Source organism: Mastigoproctus giganteus, chromosome 7 (assembly GCF_048544385.1).
Source record: "Mastigoproctus giganteus isolate SK-2022 chromosome 7, ASM4854438v1, whole genome shotgun sequence".
Taxonomy (NCBI): Eukaryota; Metazoa; Arthropoda; class Arachnida; order Uropygi; family Thelyphonidae; genus Mastigoproctus; species Mastigoproctus giganteus.
The window spans coordinates 114,473,065-114,492,654 of NC_143581.1; the positions used below are offsets into that span (position 1 = coordinate 114,473,065).

Below are 19,590 nucleotides of genomic sequence, written 5' to 3' on the forward strand. Positions count from 1 at the left end.
TTTAGTAGAAATATCTGTTTAGCAGATGCTGGCCCCTGATAAGCCACTTCAAATCCCCACTTGGCGGAAATGACCATGATTCGGAAATCAGGGACCACATACTCAAACCACTCAGCTTCTATGAAACCACAACTTCCTAAAGCAACCCCTGTGATTTTGTTTAAATTAGTAGCCCTGGTCATTTGCATACCCCTTCTATCCAATCATACCTGTCTGTAATTTTTAGCATCACCCTACTGGGCTGAAATACCAACAGATAGCACTCTGGCAAGACATAAACTATCGGTATTATTGATTTGAACAAGCGCTTTTTTTTTTTCAAAAATTCATTCAAATTCAACATTGCCCATTTTTTATGTTCTCAGAACGATTTCCCCCCCCCCCAAATTACTAATACAGTATTAATAAGAATAATGTCCAAACTCAAGTTTGGACATTAGAAATGAAATTCATCGTTTGATTATCTGTACTCAGAAATTCATTGTTTGATTGGTCGACGGCTCTAAATACATCCATCATGTGGTCAAATGTCAGTTCGGACAAGGGCACGAAAGGCAAATTTATTGGGATTTTGAGGCTTGGAGCATCTAAGCATAACCTAACATGGGAATAGTTTCCCCTGGGAGCTTAACACCCAATTATCTCTTGGAGCATTTGCCGAAGGGTAAAAAAAAAAACTGCTCCCCATTGGCGAGCATAGTGAAATTGCTAAATCGAGTGTCATATGTTTTAAATAAAATATTTTTTGATAGGCACTCAACCCCGTCCTGAATATTGTAAAAATGCTTGTAAATTCCCACATGAGTGTCTCCTCCTTCCCCATCTGAAAAAAAATCGTGTAAGTGGAGGGACTTTTTACTTAAAGCATTTTCCCCAACAACAAAAAAAATATAGAAATACCTCTTTATCAGCTTCAGCCACCTCCAAACTGGGTGTACTTTGGGAGTCTTCTTCTTCTTCTTTTTCTGTGAGCTCCGCACCTTCCAAAATTTGAGGACCATCGCTAGAGTGACCAGCCATTACTAGGGGCTCACTGCTAGTAGATGCAAAAACGGCCATTTGCGCATAGCCAAAGAACTCCATATTCTGAAAGAAAAACATGGAACTAATGGTTTAAAATACACTTAGCGACAATAACTCTATAAGCAATTTTAAAAAAATTGATAAAAAATTTTCAGTAATGAAAAAAATACGCTTGAAAACTCCAAATTCTCACAGTACTCCATCTCAGCCTCTAACTGTTTGGCCATCTCATATTCACATTCGAGGCAAGGGCAATGACCTCTTTTTCCAAATCGCTGAATTGATCTAATTGTTCAGATATTGTGCTAAACCTCTGAAAAAAAAAAAACAAGTGAGTATTGCCGCCATATTGAGTCTTTTTAAAGCAAAGTTGTGGATTGAAATGACAATAGGCACTGACCAATCAGAGCTTAAAATCGAGAGGGTTCCCTGTAACAATCAATAGGAAACCTCAAGATGGTGATTCAAAAGTACCAATAGGAAGCCTCGAATTTCTGCTTCAAAAGGCACCACTAAGATTTTTTAAAGAACACAAAAAATCATGTGACTGCCTTGCTAAGAATAGTAACCTGATGTAATAAAACTGCTCCCTGTCAACATATAGAGTTGAGGAAATAAAAAACCACAGGCTTGACAATCTGATTTTGCTTTTTATTTTGCTCTGAAAATACGTTTAAACATTTAAATAGGCACCAGAAAAAAAATATCTTTTCATTATCTTTTAAAAGTATTAATAAAAAAAAAAGTTATCATTTATGGACTAAAAGTCACAATTTTTTAAGAATGCAGAGGTATTCAGAGGTTAAGGATATGCCTACATTGACATTATTCACAGACTAAATAAAATAGAGTGGGCCATAATTGTGTTCAACAATGAATTTAAAATAGTGACTTTTATCGTAAAGACTGTTCCGTATTTTTGAGTAGAAGTAGTATGGAATCGTAATCAAATTTGCCGATAAATGAGTTTTTAGTCTTACTATGATGCTGCTTTCTTATGGATTTTTTTTTGGATTAAAGATGAATATGGTATGATTTCGAATTAAAGTATATATTTTCATATAAACTCAAAAATTGAAAGGTCTAATGCTTTCTTGGGAAAATTTACATTTAAAGTGCCACTTTTGAATGCTGTATGGAAAAAAAAAAAAAACTTGTTTGCAATGATTCTAATATTTTTGCCTTTCTAAAGGAGCAAAATGAATTTAAGAAAATATGGTATACTGTACAGTAAATGGAAATAAGGATTTTTTTTCTATAGTATTTTATTTCTAAGAAGAAAATAACATTTGTTACATCACAGGTCAAACAAATTCTAGCAACGCACCTATGACCATAAAAGTTTGTGGTATTTTTTTGAAGTTAAACTCGCCCCTTTGTTTTATTACAGTCGGACTTGGTTACCTTATTATTATTGTATTTTTGGGGAGAAAAAAGTTAGGCAGATTGAACACCTTGCTACCATAAAACACGGCTTCTGTAGCATAGTTTTATGGACCCCGTCAGCGTGGGAACATTGGGTTGGGGTTGTACTTGGGAAGAAGTGGTAACTTCTGCACATGTACAGTAGCAACATTTCAGACTTAGAATTCAGTTGCTGCTTGAAACTTTCTCTGTGTGGTTGTCAAAAATGTCAGTGGCTACAAAGTTTGCCAATCTTAGAAAACAGAATGTTATTTTCTACAGAAGGTTAGGAATAGTTCAAGAGTGCGAATTTCGTATAATGAGTTTGAGCCATATGTGACTTTTTCGAAACAGCGAATGCATACATACAATTATTGAAAAGACAATGAACTAAATTCAAGGAGAAATTGCCAGATATCTTGCTTTTCATAAGAGCAAGAGCAAAAAGAGAAGATCCAGCTGCATATGCTTAGGATCTGCACCGAACGTGGCACTGCTGACTTGTATTGGTCATGCAGTATTCTGGAACCTGATGTAAATTTAAGTTTAGAATATTCAAAACTTGGACTTTTATTGATTAGAATCACAGATATTGATTCATTCATAGAGCATCTCAAATGTGAAAAGTCGGCATTTCTATGGATGCAAACTAATGATGTTATATTAGAACGATGTATATGATCATTTTCTTCTAACTGCAGAGCCGCATAATTGTGTTCAAATTTTTTCTGCTAAATGCCAGAAGGGATAAAACTGGAAATCAATGTATATGGTGTATTCAGCGCTGTATGTTCAATGATGGAAAAACTAAACTGTGCCTACACATTGAAATATATGGTATATCAGTTCAGCTGGAAAACTAGGTAAATTATGTAATCGATTTTGTTGATTTTTTATCCTTTTTCTCTTAATAGTTTACCTTTTGTGTGTTTTGTCATTAGCCATGTAAATCTCTTTTGTATCAATAAAAAAATTTTTTTGTAAATATTGTCTCTTTTTCTTAGCAACTAGAGAAATAACCTTTAAAATTTATACCTAATCAATAGTGTTAAAATCTTAAACAATTTTGAGAAATTATTTTTAAGAATGTAAAATCATTATATTTCAATGGAGAGAAAAAAATTTCATATTCAGCTTGCAAAAAGGACCGATAGATGGGTCCACCATCCACACAGACTTATTGGGAAAATGAATTTACAAATCAAACAATATGGGACACATAAAATCAATCTTTACTTTTCAGGTTTTCATCGCAAACTAATCTGTTAATAACATAGTTCACATAACCAATATTATCAACACCGGAAATACAAAAAAATTTATATTCTAGATTTAGGAAAAAAAAATTCATTTTCAGGTTACAAAAAGGACTGATAGATGAGCCACAACCTGACTTGTTGGAGAAAATATATATATTTAACCATCGAACACATAAAATAAAATAAAAAAAATCTGTACTTTCAGCTTTTTCAATGGCAACGTGGACTAACAACACAGTATATATTTCCAATAGCATCAACACTGGAAATAATAAAACAAAAACCTAACTTTTTCTTACAGGTACCATCAGAAAGAAATAAGCAACGTTCATCGCCGACTTTGGGGCTGATCCACAATTCATTGCAGAACACAGATCTCTTGACATCACACTCATACTGATACTATAATATGAGAGTAGGAGTGTGCTATAGGCCTAATGACTCTGATGAGTATAATAAGAAACTGTACAGGGAAATAAAATAGAGTGGGCCAGTAAATCAGAGAGTCTTATAATGGGGGATTTTAATTTCCCAGATATTGACTGGAATTTGGGGGCTGGTCACTCACACACTAGCAAGGCTTTTGTGGATTTATTGGATGATTGTTTTCTACATCAGCATGTTCGGGAGGCAACTAGAGGGAGGAATACTCTTGATTTGATTATCAGCAGTGATTCTTCATGCATTAAGAATCTGCAGATAAATGAACCACTAGGTGGCAGTGATCACAGTGTGCTGAAGTGGGATTTACTCAAAGAGTTAACTACCATTAGGGGTAAAGGGAAGGGTTATTGCTTTCGTAAAGGCGATTATGATGGACTGAGACAGACAGTATTTAAATTCTATACAGTGGGACAAAATGATGATGTTACCAACAGAAAATTCAAAATGGGAAGCATTCAAAGAACTTATCTTGGAAGCTACTAGGCTTTACATACTAACTAAGAAATATTGTTCAAGGTTTAGGCCTAAATGGATGTCAGATGAACTAATGAGGCATATGGCAGAGAATAAAAATGCATGGGATTCATACAAATTAACACGTGAGACAGAAGCCTATGATAGATACAAGTTGATCTGTAACCAAGTTACAAAGGAGGTTAGGCAGGCGAAGTCAGATTACGAGAAATCTTTGGCAAGGTATGCAAAGAAAAACAGCAAAGAGTTCTTTACTTATGTAAACTCTAGAAGGAAGGGGATGAATCAGATTGGTCCACTTGATATCGGTGGGTCAATTGTGGATGATCCTGCTCAGGTAGCTAACAAACTAAATGAATATTTTGCATCGACATTCACACATGAGGAGTTTTTCAGCGAGGGGAATGCCAGAGGTGTATTCAACTCTGGCAGTAAGCTAGAGAATCTTGTAATAACTGAGAGTAAAGTGGAGGAGAAATTGTTGAAGATAAACACAAGAAAGGCACCTGGGGTGGATGGGATCTATCCAGTTATATTAAAGGAAACAGCAAAGGAAGTAAGCAAACCCTTAGCCATAATTATGAGAGCTTCCATGGACTCAGGGGAGGTACCCATAGACTGGAGATGTGCAAATGTGACCCCAATTCACAAAGGAAGATCAAAGGCTGACAGAAGTAATTATAGACCTGTGAGTTTAACTTCTGTTCCCGGAAAATTAATGGAGGCACTGGTTAAAGAAGCACGGCAGGATCATCTAGACAAGACTTCAGTTATAGCTCGGACACAGCATGGTTTTGTTAAGGGGAAGTCTTGCCTGACCAATTTGATTGGATACTATGATGCCGTCACAAAAGAACTGGATGCAGGGAATAACTTTGATATTGTTTATTTGGATCTTACAAAGGCTTTTGGTACTGTTGCACATGGAAAACTGCTGCACAAATTGGAGCAGTGTGGCATTGAGGCAAATTGCTGCTATGGATAAAGGGGTGGTTGAGGGGGAGAAGACAGAGAGTGGTAATCAATGGACACTGCTCATCGTGGACTAATGTTATTAGTGGAGTCCCTCAGGGTTCACTGTGGGTCCATTCTTTTTTTCTGTATTTATTAATGATACTGATGATGGTATATCAAGCTTAATGTCCAAGTTTGCAGACGATACGAAGGTTGGCAGGGTTGTCAAGGACACTACTGACACTATGCTGCTGCAACAGGATCTGGAAAGGTTGAAAAGATGGGCTGAGAGGTGGCAAATGAAGTTTAACATTGACAAATGTAAAGTACTACATATGGGAAACAGCAACCCCAGAGCAACGTATCAACTCTGTGGTACTACACTGACAGTGGTAGAGAATGAAAGGGACCTGGGGGTGGTTATGCAGGCAGATATGAAGTTCTCTGAGCAGTGCAGACGGGCTTCAAGAGTAGCTCATGGTGTATTGTCAATGATATATAGGAATTTTTCTAGTAGGGATAAGGAGGTGATTATTCCCTTGTGTCAGGCCACACCTGGAGTACTGTATACAGGCCTGGAGGCCTCATTTCAAGAAGGATTTAGAGCTGCTCGAACGAGTACAGAGAAGGTCAACAAGATTAGTGAATGGATCAAAGGGGTGCTCTTATGAAGAAAGGCTTAAGTTTTGCAAATTACAATGTCTGGAGACTAGGCACCAGCGAGGTGATCTGATAGAGTTGTATAAAGCCTTGATTGGTTTGAGCATGCTCAATGCTGATGGGTTTCTTCCTCTTGCTCAGAATAATCACCTGAGAGGGCATAAATTCAAATTGAGGAAAGACAGATGTAGGATAGACGTGCGGAAATTTGCCTTTAGCCAGCGGGTGGTTGGTTGGTGGAACAGACTTCCATCCCTTGTCGTGGAAGTTGATAGCCTAAATAAGTTTAACGCTCAGCTGGACAGGTATTTCGAACGAACAGAGGGGTGAAGTGGAAGTGGTTAATTTTTCTTTATTTATTTTATTTTTTTATTTTTTGGCTGATACTGCATAAGCTTGCTTTCTTGCATCAAATGCCTCTACTAATGCTAATATACACTGAACTTAATGGGTAGCCCAGTGGATAAACACCACACAGCCACCACACAAGACTGGAGTTTGGGCCTGTGCACAAATAGAAAGCAGAAATAGAAAACATAAAAAAAGAAAAACAAGCATTTGCCATCTAGTGAGCAAAATAACAACTGAAATAATTTTTTCCCACTCAACCCAATAGCTAATCACAGAGCCAGATCCAGTGAAGCCATGCTCCCCTCCCTAATTTCTATGATAAGTATCACCATCTTAACTACTGAGTTGGATGTCTTGCAAGTTAATGAAGATTAGGTTCATTGCTTGACTTGCTCTAGTTGGTTGCGTCTTTAACCACGTAAGGTCAAAGTTCTGAAGAGTTAAGTCAAGGCTCACAGTGGCTAGTTGAAATTACTGGCTACTACAATTAGAATTTTAGGCACTAAATTAGTTGCTAGCCATGTGAATGGGACTTCTCAGCAACGTGAACAGAAATGGGATAATGTATGAACTGAATGTCTGTCAGTAGATGCATTTGAATTGACCATGGTCAGCACAGTGTCAGGAAAAAATGTATTTATATTTTTCTGGCATTGTTTTGTTTTTCTTTCAATAGATGGCATTTGTGGTATTTTCAGAATATAATTTTCAATTTATTTTTACCATTGGGCTTGAACTGAGGTTTGGCTACTTGGATGGGTGGTGATGTTTTCTCTCAGCACTGGGTCCACTGTTACTTTTGTGTTAGATGTAGCCTTTGAATATATCGGTTCTGACTTCAAACTGAATTTTTGTGAATATTTTTAATGTTAATTATGTGGTTTTGTATTGTGGGTCTTAATTAGGAGGATGCCTTCTGGGAAGCTTATTTTGGAGTGGTTATGTTAGGGAGAGGGCTGTCCCACATCTGCAAAGCAGATATGCCATGTTTTTTGTTTGTGGAATGAAAAACTTTTTTTTCACAAAGTTCTGTGTTGTTGGTCATACGTGAAAGATAAAAATTGTGATGTTCCTTGCTGGCTCCATCTGTTGTTGAGATCTGAAAATAAAATTATCTGTAACTAAATATTTTTAAAGTATTTTCTTGACAAAATTTCATCCGTTCTTGAAATAAAAAAATCAAAAATTGTGTGCATTTTTCAAATACCAGTGATAATTTTTTCTTTTGAAATCTGAAATCTAAAATCTGATTTGAAATCTCCTCTTTGGTGAAATCTGAAAATTAAAATTGTGTGCTTGTAACTTTGAAGCCTTATGAAGTCTACTGCAATGAGTGTTTTTCTGAAACCTCTGAATATACTTGATGTGCAAATAATTTCCAAAGTAAAAACTTAAGATTAAAAATTGAGTTGCCATTAAAAGGTTATTTTTCTCAATAATACTAATCACACAGGCACAGATAAAATTTGCAAAAGAATATTATTATTACCTATAACCAATAGACATATTATATAGAAGATAGTAGTAAGCATACAAATTATTTTCTAAGCTAGTAACAGAATGTGAACTTCATGTCCATATATTTATAATAGTCACTCACATATTTTCACCAAGATCATGCTTTTCTGTCCTTTTTCAGTTAGTTGAAAAGGAATGCACTGTATTTGAGAGAATACTCTGCTTCTAATTCCATAATCATAGCAACAATGGCCTGGAGGAGGGCATAGAAGTTGCATATGGTGTCTATCTTACATTTAGCTAAAAAAATTGCATCGTATTTAAAGGAAATGACTGTGCAGAGACAATGTTCATAAGTAGGTAAAAATGGTATTTTGAATCGTGATGGAAAATATTCTGCTCTCAGTTTGCTCATGCAACTGATCAAGGTGTTCCATAACTGTATTTTTTACTAATGGTAAAAAATATAACTATTTTTTTACCATTAGATGAAATAATGGTTTTTCTGAATCTGATGTTTGAAGGAAATCATCAATAAATGGGATTTTAATAGATAAGAGCTCCAATTCAGAAATGTCAAGGGTTAATTGAACTCTGCCCCTTTGTCATTAAGATCACCTATAGTTGCCTTGAAATTATCTGTTTCGGCTGTTAACCTCTGAAGGTGTTGAAGTCTCTTTAGCCCTTCCATGTAAGAGCACTACAATTTCACCAAATTTTATTTTCAACTCCTGCCATGGGCTTTTGGACAGTATTATGTAGGCATTAGTGTTTTCAAACAGGATACTCAGCTGGGAATCAAAAACCACAACTCTGATTGTTGAGTGCATACCCAAGCATCTATAGAAAGCAACATTTTTTCTTCTCCAAGATGGACACATCATTGTTGGTAGCACTAGTCAGTTTATGAACTGCAAACAGACGCCAGTTCAGACGCCAAGCTGAGAATGACTTTCTTAATCCAGAATGAGAGCATTCATCAGATGTGACATATGCAATATTCTTGACCACCACGTGAACTCTTTCCTTATCCAAAACAAGCTCGAGCATGTACTTTCAGTGATAACCAACCAGCTGTGATTAATATCCTGTCAAACTTTTTGATGTCACAGATACTTCTGGAAGTTTCTGTGACATCATCTGTGACTTCCGGTCTCTAGGCTTGAACATCCTTTTATTTCCAAAGACAACGATTTCTGATTAGTTGAAAATGTGGCGTGATATTTATTTTCCAACTTCGGAATGAAATAATTATATTTTTTTACTATTCAGGGTCTTTAGCAATCTTAAGAAAATCTAAAAATCACATGCTTGTGTAAAACTAGAATAAAAATCAGCATGTCCAATTGCTTCTGATTCTCATGGAAGAAACAGACATGCATGCATTTATTTTTAAATTACTATTGTATTATTTTTCTTCAATTTATTTTGAAAGGCTCTTCAAAAGCACATAAAAGTAAGGATTTAATTCCCACACCAGGTGAGCATAGTTCAGACTGGAAATCAGGTGGCTAAATCAAAGGAGTAACTTCCTCCCTTTACCTTCATAAAAACCATAGATATGGTTTTTATGAAGGTAAAGGGAGGAGAAAACCATAGATAAAAACCATAAAAACCATAGAGAAAACCATAGATAAAAACCACAAAAACAATAAAATATGTCTAAAATATTTTCTTCATTTGGAATTAAATGGTTGTTTTCCCGTTGAAAATCTATAGAGATTTTTTTCTTTTATTTCAGCTCTCTAGTTGTAACTTTTGAAAATCTAAAAATTTTCTTCACTGTCTGTATTTTCAAAGTCAGTATTAAAATCACCTTGTTCTCACAGGAAACACAGACTCACATTCATTTATTTTAATTTATGATTATATTATTTTTCTTCAATTTATTTTGAAAAAGGTAACTGCAAAAGCACATTAAATTAAAGATGTAATTCCTTCCAAGTGATCGTAAGGGGGCATATCACAGTTCAGAGCTAGAAATCAGGTGACAATGTCAAACTGGTAACTTCCTCCCCCACCACACATCTTAGGCATTGATTTACATTTGAAAACTATAAAATGTCTTGCTTCTTTGGAATTTAATGGATTTTTTTCTTCTTTGAAATTAAATGCATATTTTCCCTTGAATTGCTATAGAGAAAATTTTTTCTTTCATCTAAAAAATTCACATTGATGTCTGAACTTTCAATGTCAGAATTAAAATCACCTTGCTGTCAGGGGGAAACCACAGCGTGTGTATTTATTTCCAAGCATATATTGGCTCATATATACATGCCCTTCAAGATGAAGGCATTACATGAAACAGTTCCCAAGCAATACGATCCTCAATTTCGAATTTTAATATGAATAATCTACTTTTAATACAAAAAATTGATAGTTATCACATACACATTTTAACTCCACACAACTCCACAGAAAATTTAGAGAAATATGTACTTTAAAAGAAAGTATATCTCTCTGGTATTCGTGGAGCTAGTCCTAGTGCTGTGGCCTTGGAACTGATTCTTTTCGAGACCTGTTAATCTGGAACAACTCCCATGAGTCATGCCACTATTGTCACTTTGGAAATTATGAAAAATGCTAATGTAATGTGTAAGTTTCATAGCTGATGGTTCATTTAGTCTGGGCAATGAATAGACAAACTACTCATGTCGTTTTAACAATATTTCCTTACTATACCACCAAAAACAACTTGATTTTCATGATCAAACCATATTTTCCCTCCCAAAAAACAACAGCTTGCTTTTTTCCTGTCAGCTTAAAAAAGACAGTGAAGTGAAGTTTTTTCTGCAATTTATTTGAGGGTTTCTGCTTTTCAAAGAAAAAATATACTGAAATACAAATTCACTGAGAAAAGCATGTGAACATTTTCTGCACCCCTCTAGAGATCAGCTTGACAGTGGGATGTATGACTCATAGGTGCAAAGAGTGCACTTCCTGCCCCTTACCATCAGTATATTTTTGTCCTCTTAAAAAATCTTATTGGTTAGTTTCTACTCATTTGGAGTCTTCACACAGGTTGTACCAAGAACCCTTTTGATTCCAATCTCTGATTGGTCAGTTTGGACTGCTGTTTCATTCTGAATTACAGTTTAAAAAGAGCAATTTGATGCGATTCCACCCACTTGTTTTTCCTGCTCACCGCCACGGCCTTTTACTTATAGCTATATTTAACTCGAGATGTATTCTGAAGAGGTAGATTTCTACTTTGACTCCGAGGTAAAATGGAGGCCGCCACTTTAGCTGATAAACTCGAGGGAGAAGCTGAATTGGCCAAACCTATAAAAGTTAAGGCAGAGAGAGCAAAAGAGATCTGAGGCAAATGATGTCTTTACAGGGAATTGGATTTTAATAGTGTGAGTATTATTTTTGTTGATATTATAAAGTTATTTTTAATTCAAGTGGCTTTTTCTCTTTAAATGGAATTTAAAAAACTACAATTGTTATTCTTTATTGGCTTTTAATTGACGATATTTTTGAGATCTAAAACAATCTTTATTTTTTCAGATTGCTGAAATCTTTAGTCTGTCTCAGCTTGATGTTTTTGCCTCTTGTACTTGCGAGGAACTGGAATTTACTGCGACTTGTACTGTCGATGGAATTCTGGGCACTGTAGGTTCCTCTCATGATGAGTCTCAAATTATTGATGCTGTAGGGTGTGGGGAGGAATGGCCCCAAGATGGTGGGGGATATCCTGATGAAGATCCCAAAAATAATGATTATTCCAATGATCAGATAAGTTGATAGTCAGTTTGTTTCTACAGTGAATTTTTTTTAAAGTGAAAAGTACTGAGCTTACATGATTTTTTTTTCCAACTGGGGAGAAAAATATTAGTGGTGCCAGTTTCGAGCACTTTTACAATACTAAAGACGGTATAGAGCAGTACTGAATGAAATACCATATGTTGTTTTAGACATACAAAACCCAATTTACTAACATATCTATACTTGGTGAAGCAGATGAATTTTTTACTGTATTCTGAGAGATGTTGGAAGAAATTATCAGACGTTCGAATGCACAGGGCAATTATACGTACTGTGTCTGTGTCTCAATACACCTAGCCTGAAGACTCTTATTAATTTGCCCTTCATAGCACTGGCTGATCTAACATTAGAGAGGGTGATGGCTGCATTTGTAGCTGTAGATACATCTAACACAGAATCCATGATAGCCAATGACCTTAGTCTCGATGTCATCTTCATTAACATCTCCAATAGGGGGAATAGGCAATCATTTTGAGAATATTGAGAAATGAGGTATGTTGTATCTGAACGACTTTTTGAAGGAAAAAAGATGCGTCATTTAGATCAATAATGCCGATTCGCTGTGCCTTTCAAGAGAATTATGCATTGGCATTTTATCGCACAAGGTCGGTGCCAAAACATACTGACAAATGTTGAAAGATAAACGCAGTGGGCAGACTACAATGGCTAAGGATTTGCACAAAATCGTAGGGGTTGTTTTAAGTATTTGTGGCTTGGCTGAACTGGAAATGTTTCACCCTACCCTCACCTCCTATTTCTCAAATTGTAGTTATATCCGCCAAGTGCAGTTTTCAAGTGATTAATCGGGGCCCAAGGCCACTAAACAGATATTCCTGCTCCACCACAACAGAGGACATTATGATCTGGTGCATTCTTTGAAGGCCCTCATTACATGAATGAGGAGTCACACTTGTCCTCATTCATGTAATCGGTGCAGGACCCACACCCATCATAGTGGAAGCAACCTTTTGTATGATGCGTAAGCCAGGTATTTCAAAGGCAGTGAGTGTTTGGATTGTCACCGGGCAAACAATACTTGCTCAGAACTGCATTGCTGCCATGTTTGTTTTGCACCTATCTTATTAAAATGCACATAAATGACAAAATTCAGAATTCCATTGTCACTACAAGACTGTGCACGAGCCTCAATGCTGTTTTATTCAAAACCCGGAGGATTCAGAAATTTAGCTTCTGTAATTTATTTCAATACACCCAAATGCAGACCATGAACACAATGCAGACCATGAACACATGGCTGTACTTTGTGTTTCTTCTTTTGGAGATCAATAACAGATTTACTGAGGCTGACCTTGCATGGCAGAGAGTTTGGATGAGCTGTTTGGGGTCCGGGAGACAATGAAACGTGCTGGGGATGAGCAAAAATTTGACACGCTGAACCAAAATATAAGGGGCGCCTCCGTAGCCAGGTGGGAAGGAGCAGCAGTGCGTAGCACACGCTTCTTGATTAGACCGGGGTTCGAGCCCGTCACCACCAAATACGGAGGATGCGGAAAGGTCAGGGAATGACCACCGCATATCCCGGAGCAATATGGCCTTAGTTGCTAATGCTCCTAAAAACCAAATAACAAACAAACAACCAAAATATAAGAATGTATGAGTAGTGGTGCATAACCGTCCTGGTTTAAACGGGTACTTTGTACTATCTTATATCTTCAGGAATAATATGAAAACTCGTGTGATTTTAAAGGGCACAAAGATTTTGAACATTTACTCGGCTTGTTACACATCATCTTCCTGGATTCATACACTTTTCTTTCAATGCTGCTCTGAAAACTGCCTGCAAAATTTGAATTGTTGAGATTCGTAATTGCTACTTTACTCATGATTTTCACAAATGAGACACAATAGACTATTTGGGTGCAATTGCAGACCAAGAATTTTTCAACAGGAGTTCATGACGAAAGAAACTTTTATAGGAATTGAGTTATGGTACCATGAGAAGTCGCACTTAACATACATCTCAAGTTGGAGCTATTGACATATACCCTGAATGATGTTAGGTTATTACAAGATTCGTGTCCACAAATTCCGATCTCTCTTTATCGTCATCTCACTAGTTGACCCCTTCTATCAGGGCATTAATATATCTGGGGCCTGCAGTAGGATCTTTGCCCATAACTATCTAGAAACAAACACAATTGTGGTCCTGTCCCCAGGCAGATACATGAGCATGCTTATTCACAGGGAGGGAAAGTTAGAGTGGGCCTTTCTTAATAGATGGGGTGTGTGATAACACTGCCTACAAGTTTAATGGGTGTTACTATCATGGGTGCAAGAAATGTTTTAGGCCTATCACTCCACAGACACAGAGAAACAATATGATGGGGGAACCTGTATGAAGAAACTATTGACCACAAGTCTTTCATCAAAACTGAAAGATATGATGTAGCTGCTATCTGGGTATGCCAATTCGACACCCAACAGAAAAATGTGCCAGCCATGAAAGAGTTTGTTGCAGCTTTCACAATACATGAACCAATTATGGCCCGTAATGCTCTAAAAAGAGGTGGTAGAGTTGACTGCTTTAACCTCTATCACCAGGTGGCAGATAATGAGGAGATTTGTTATGTTGATTTTTGTTGGTTGTATCTTGGAGTTTGTAAATATGGTGTCTTTCCTAGCAGCCACCCTAAAGTCATCCTTGTCTATAGGCATAATTTTGAATTGTCCATGCCAGTGTGGTCATGCCAGAGGAGACTTTTTGCCTCTCCTTCCCATATCGACCAAAGGTAACCTTGTTTTCCTGCTTTTTTTAATGTAAATCCCAAACACGAAGGGTATTAGAAACTATAGTTCTTAGTACCGTACTTGGGTTGCAGTTTGAGAAGACGAAAGAAGATATTTGTTGACATTGGACTGGAACTTCTGTAGACTGTAATTTTCAGGAAATACGATGAAGGAAGATTGTTCCAGAAAATGGCATTTGAATGAATAAGTGAGGAAGGTGAAAAGTTGTTTTTGTGAGTTTGAAGTTGGACAGTAAATGGATGTTGGCTGGTGGTGGCATGTATTCAGATTGTTTTGAAAGAGAGAGCGAGAATTACAGAAGCCAATTCAGATGAACAGTGACCATGGAAGTATCTGTAGAAAAGGCATGCAGAAACAGTACATCTATGAGACAGAGAGTGGAGAGACTCTGTTAGAAATGAACCATTAATTAACCTAACTGCCCTCTTCTGAACAGAATCAAGAAGCCTGAGAAAGATTTTGGGGGCACCACCCCAGATGTGGGAACAATATTCCATGATAGGGCGGAACTGTGATTTGTCCAGAGTGAACAGCTGTTTGTAAGAAAAGTAACGACGAGAGCGAAAGAGAAATCCAAGTTTTTTAGATGCAGACGAAGCAATATTTGTAATATGCTTGTGCCAAGAGAGATTAGAAGTCAGGGTAATCCCTAAATGAGATATATCATTTTTCCTAGTAATCGGAGTGTCACAAAGATAAGCTTAGGAGCAGTAGAACCCTTTTTGCTAGATATAAGACAACACTCAGTTTTAGAATTATTAAAATCAACTAAGTTGTCTTTGACCCACTGGAGAATTACCTGGAGATTGGCTTTTAAGGAATTGATAGCGAATATTTGAGAAGTTGAAGCTGATTGAGCAGCGCAAGGTTTCTCAAAATGGAAAGTGGAATGCAATGTGCTATCATTGGCAAAACTATAGATAGGATTTCCAGTCAATAGAAGAAGGTCATTAATATACAAGAGGAAAATAGTGGGGGAAAGAACTGAACCTTGGAGGACACCGGTATTAGTGGGGAAGTTGAGATGTAAAGTGCAACTGCTTCTGTTTCACCGAACTTTTCCATTGAATTTGTCCATAAATGGGTAACATAAGCCAGAATATCCCCAGTGGATCGACACTGACGGAATTTGTACTGGCGATTGTTGATCAGAGGGAAGGTTTCCAGGTAGTTTAAGAGTTGGCGGTTAATTGATTTCTCCAATACTTTAGAAAGAGTAGAAGTAATTGCAATGGAACGATAATTGGAAGGGAGGGATTTGTCACCCTTTTTAGGAACTGGCTGGATATGAGCAAATTTCCAAGCAGAAAGAAAAACGCCTTTGGAATTAGAAAAGGAAAAAAGGTGGAAAAGAACAGGAGTAAGTTCAAGAGCACAGGTTTTGGGATCAAATGGAGAAATACCATCAGGACCTGGAGCTTTCTTAGCATCGAGATTAATCAAAATCTTTCTAAAAATCCTTTTGACGGAAGACCACAGGAGGCATGGAATGGATCATGTTGGGAATGGTGGGAAGTGCTTTTCCAAGATCATTTATACATGAGTTGGAAGAAAAATGGGATGCTAGTAGGTCAGCTTTATCCTTGCCTGAAGTGATAACAGAGCCATCTGGTTTGGACAGAGGTTGGAGCAGAGATGGGCAAAAGTTGCAACCATACGAGGCAAGATACGAGAATGCTTGACTATCATTAGGGCAATAAGCAAGTTTTCTACGCTTAGCCTGTTCAAACTCTAGTTTGGACTGATAAATAACTACTTTACAATTGTTACAACTGTTGTGTGGTCCTTGTGCTAATGAAATGATGCCCAAGTGTAATCACAATGACAGGGCTTTTCAGGGGTCTAGTGTACACCTCGTTTTTACCTTGCAATTTAGAGCGGCTATAAAATTATTGACATTACAAGTTTTGGCATTTTGAAGAGAAGTATAAATCTCTATTTGGTGGCTACATGGATACCTTCTTAAAAAATTAAGCAGGAAGGATCAGGGTGGTCCTAGGGGATAGACTGTAATGCTTATATCCCTGACTTTCATAATAAAGAAGGCAAAACCATGGATAGGCATGAAATAAAGACAAATGCCACAAGTCATGCATTTGCTAAATTATGTTTGAATTTATTATGGGGACAACACGCTACGAGAACTAACAGGACTACAACTAAAGTTTGTGACACTTATGAAAGCACATAGTAGAACCTTCCTTAGATGACACCAAAATCATTCATGAGACCATGTTAGTAACGGAGAATATAATGCTGGTTGGATTCTCACCGATTGCGGGGATGGAGGAACCCAACCATCATGGGAATGCAGTCATTGGCGCTTTCAATGCTTCCGATAGCCGGATAAATATCTAAAAGGCTAATCCCACTCTATGCCAATAATGCCATACTGTGACACAGATAGTATGATATCCACCTGTAACCTGGGCGACAAATGTCCACCTATTGGTCACCCGCTTGGGGAGCTCACAGACAAATTAGCTGGTGACCATATTGTCGAGTTTTCTTCCGCAGGCTCCAAATCCTACTCCTTCAGAACCCGACGAGTAAGAACGGTAACTAAATGGAAGGGTATGAGTCTGAATGAGATAAACGACAGGTTAGTTAACCTGGACATCATAACTGCAGCAAAGGGTTAGAATGAAATGTTTTAGTTGATGTACTTTTTTCTGTATGAAGAGAAAAACGTTCTTCTCATCTCCTGGAAAATTCTGTATCGAATAGGATTTACCTTCACTAAACGTATGATTAGAGCCGAGTCACACACCTTCCCTTATGGATATTTCCACAACACTCAGTGAAGACTAACCACCTAACATTTCACTTTCAGAATGAGAAAACGCCCTTGAAACCACCGTGCTGGACACTAAGCAGTCTTCAGTGGTGCTCTGGTGACATCTCCTTTTCCGGGGACCTATGGAAAGCACAATCTCCCCCTTTCCGGACTCGAGGGGGAAACGAGGGGGCTATGGGATCCCACCCTGCTACCACTTCATGATGGGCCTGGATATGCACACGTGCAGGAAAACCCCAATGGGATGTTTCTTTTGAGTTTAAATTAAAACTACTTCTGAAGAAGTCAGAAACTTAATCAGAAATTGTAAGAGATGCACTGGATGAAAATTAGTACCTTTTTTTTCTGAAAAAAAGTTATTGTATGAAAAACATACAGGTTAAAAATAAGCAACTTCTTTCTAATCAGTTGAATTGAAATGAAAATTAAAAAGCATAATGAAACTATAAAAATTGGAAACAGATTTTTTTTTCTGGAGACATCACCTGCTGTATAAATATGGTGTCCACACTCGCGGAGACACAAAATGTTTAAACGTTAGCATTTAGCAGTAGGCAAAACAACCATAAAATTTCACTCAGTTTTCTCTGAATGTAGGTCCATACAAGAGTTACTTGGTAGTGTTAAGAAGAACATCATCGGCATCAACCCAGGAGTTACAGGAGGCAGGATATCTGAGTCACTTAACCAGTAATTGACGCTCACCACATCTTTTTCTCTCCTTAAATAGGAAATTTAAGGAGAGAAAAAAAGGAAATTTTCCTCCATTTCAAAGAGGAAAACATCTGTAGGCAATTTGTCTTTCAGATTAACTCACTGTAATTGCTGTTTGTAGAACGTTCCTTTGATCATTTTTCATTTTGCATTTCATTTGAACATTTTGATTAGTTTCAAAACTTGGGAAATTGTGAACACTTCACTCCTCCATTGGACCTAGAATCCTTTGTGTAAGGGATGAGAACCAATGTTTAGCATGACACGATCCCCACATCTTTGTTTTTTTTCAAATACAACTTCTGATAAATGTCTTCTTAATTAAACAAGGTGACATCTGCAGGAGGCATACCGATGGTGTGATGTGTTGTTCACTTATAAGTATCGACAATATCGGCAAGCACATGAACATTTTTTTACTTTGAGAATAAGTTATAAATTTTAATATTTTCTCTTTCAGTGTTTGGATGAACTGCTCGGCTACTGCTGCCTTTTTTTTCCAATATAGTCGTATAGAAATTAATGTTGAGAGACTTAAATAAAGCCTTTACCTTTTTATTTGCAAACTTCTTTCCTTGGTTTGTGTTGACATTGAAGGGTGTTTCTAATTTGAAAATAGAGTTCAATGCCTTAACCATTTGTTGTGAAGTTTTATTTTTATGTGCTCTCACCGAAATGTATCTTGAAGATTCATCTATGGAAAGGAGAAGATAGAATATAGCTCCATTCTCTTTAGACAGTTTGGAAACGTCAGCTAAGTCACACTGAAATGTATGGCTTAGTCCCGGAACTACAACGTATTTCTGGGAAAATTATCTCTTTTTGGTCTCACATAACTCAGCTCGCTTGCCAAGTACTCGTTCGCGATACGGTTGGGTAACTTGGTATGTCTTTGCAATGCTTTAACACAACTGAAACTGCCCACTACGTGAGCGTCGTTGTAATCTTCCAACATCTTGTTCTTTTCCAGATAGAGGAACCATACGAAGAAGGCTCACAGGAATACTGGTGGCCCTTATACTGATAGCGCTGGGCAGCTTCCATGACCTGCTAATGTCAGAAATGTTACAGAGAAGTGTGAACGTCACAACAGAATAATCTACAGTGGCAAAAAAACATGTCAATGAGCAGTGTTCCCACATTGTAAATTTTGTATATTTTTAATTTTTATTTTTTTATTTTTTCTAATTGGTTACAGCCAATAAAAATTATTCTTTTGCAAATTTTATCTGTGCCTGTGTGATTCCTTAGTATTATTGAGAAAAATAACCTTTTAAGGGTCTATTAACAACTCAACTGCTTAATTTTTAATCTTAACTTTTTACTTTGAATAATTATTTGCACATCAAGTATATTCGGAGGTTTCAGAAAAACTAGCTCATTGCAGTAGACTTATAAGGCTTCAAAGTTACAAGCACACAATTTTAATTTTCAGATTTCACCAGAGAGGAACCTTGGCAAGAAACAATATTCACTGGCATTTGAAATTTTTGATTTTCAGATTTCAAGAACAGA

At 36.9% G+C, this 19,590-nt stretch overlaps 1 long non-coding RNA gene across 1 annotated transcript in view; it reads left to right on the forward strand.

Annotated features, from left to right (window-relative positions):
• Positions 1-19,174, forward strand: part of LOC150083160 (uncharacterized) — a 124,505-nt gene extending 105,331 nt beyond the window's left edge. The window contains exon 3 of the long non-coding RNA XR_016547163.1: positions 19,046-19,174. This is a non-coding gene — a long non-coding RNA (uncharacterized LOC150083160). The remainder of the gene's footprint in view (positions 1-19,045) is intronic.
• Positions 19,175-19,590: the final 416 nt, after the last annotated feature.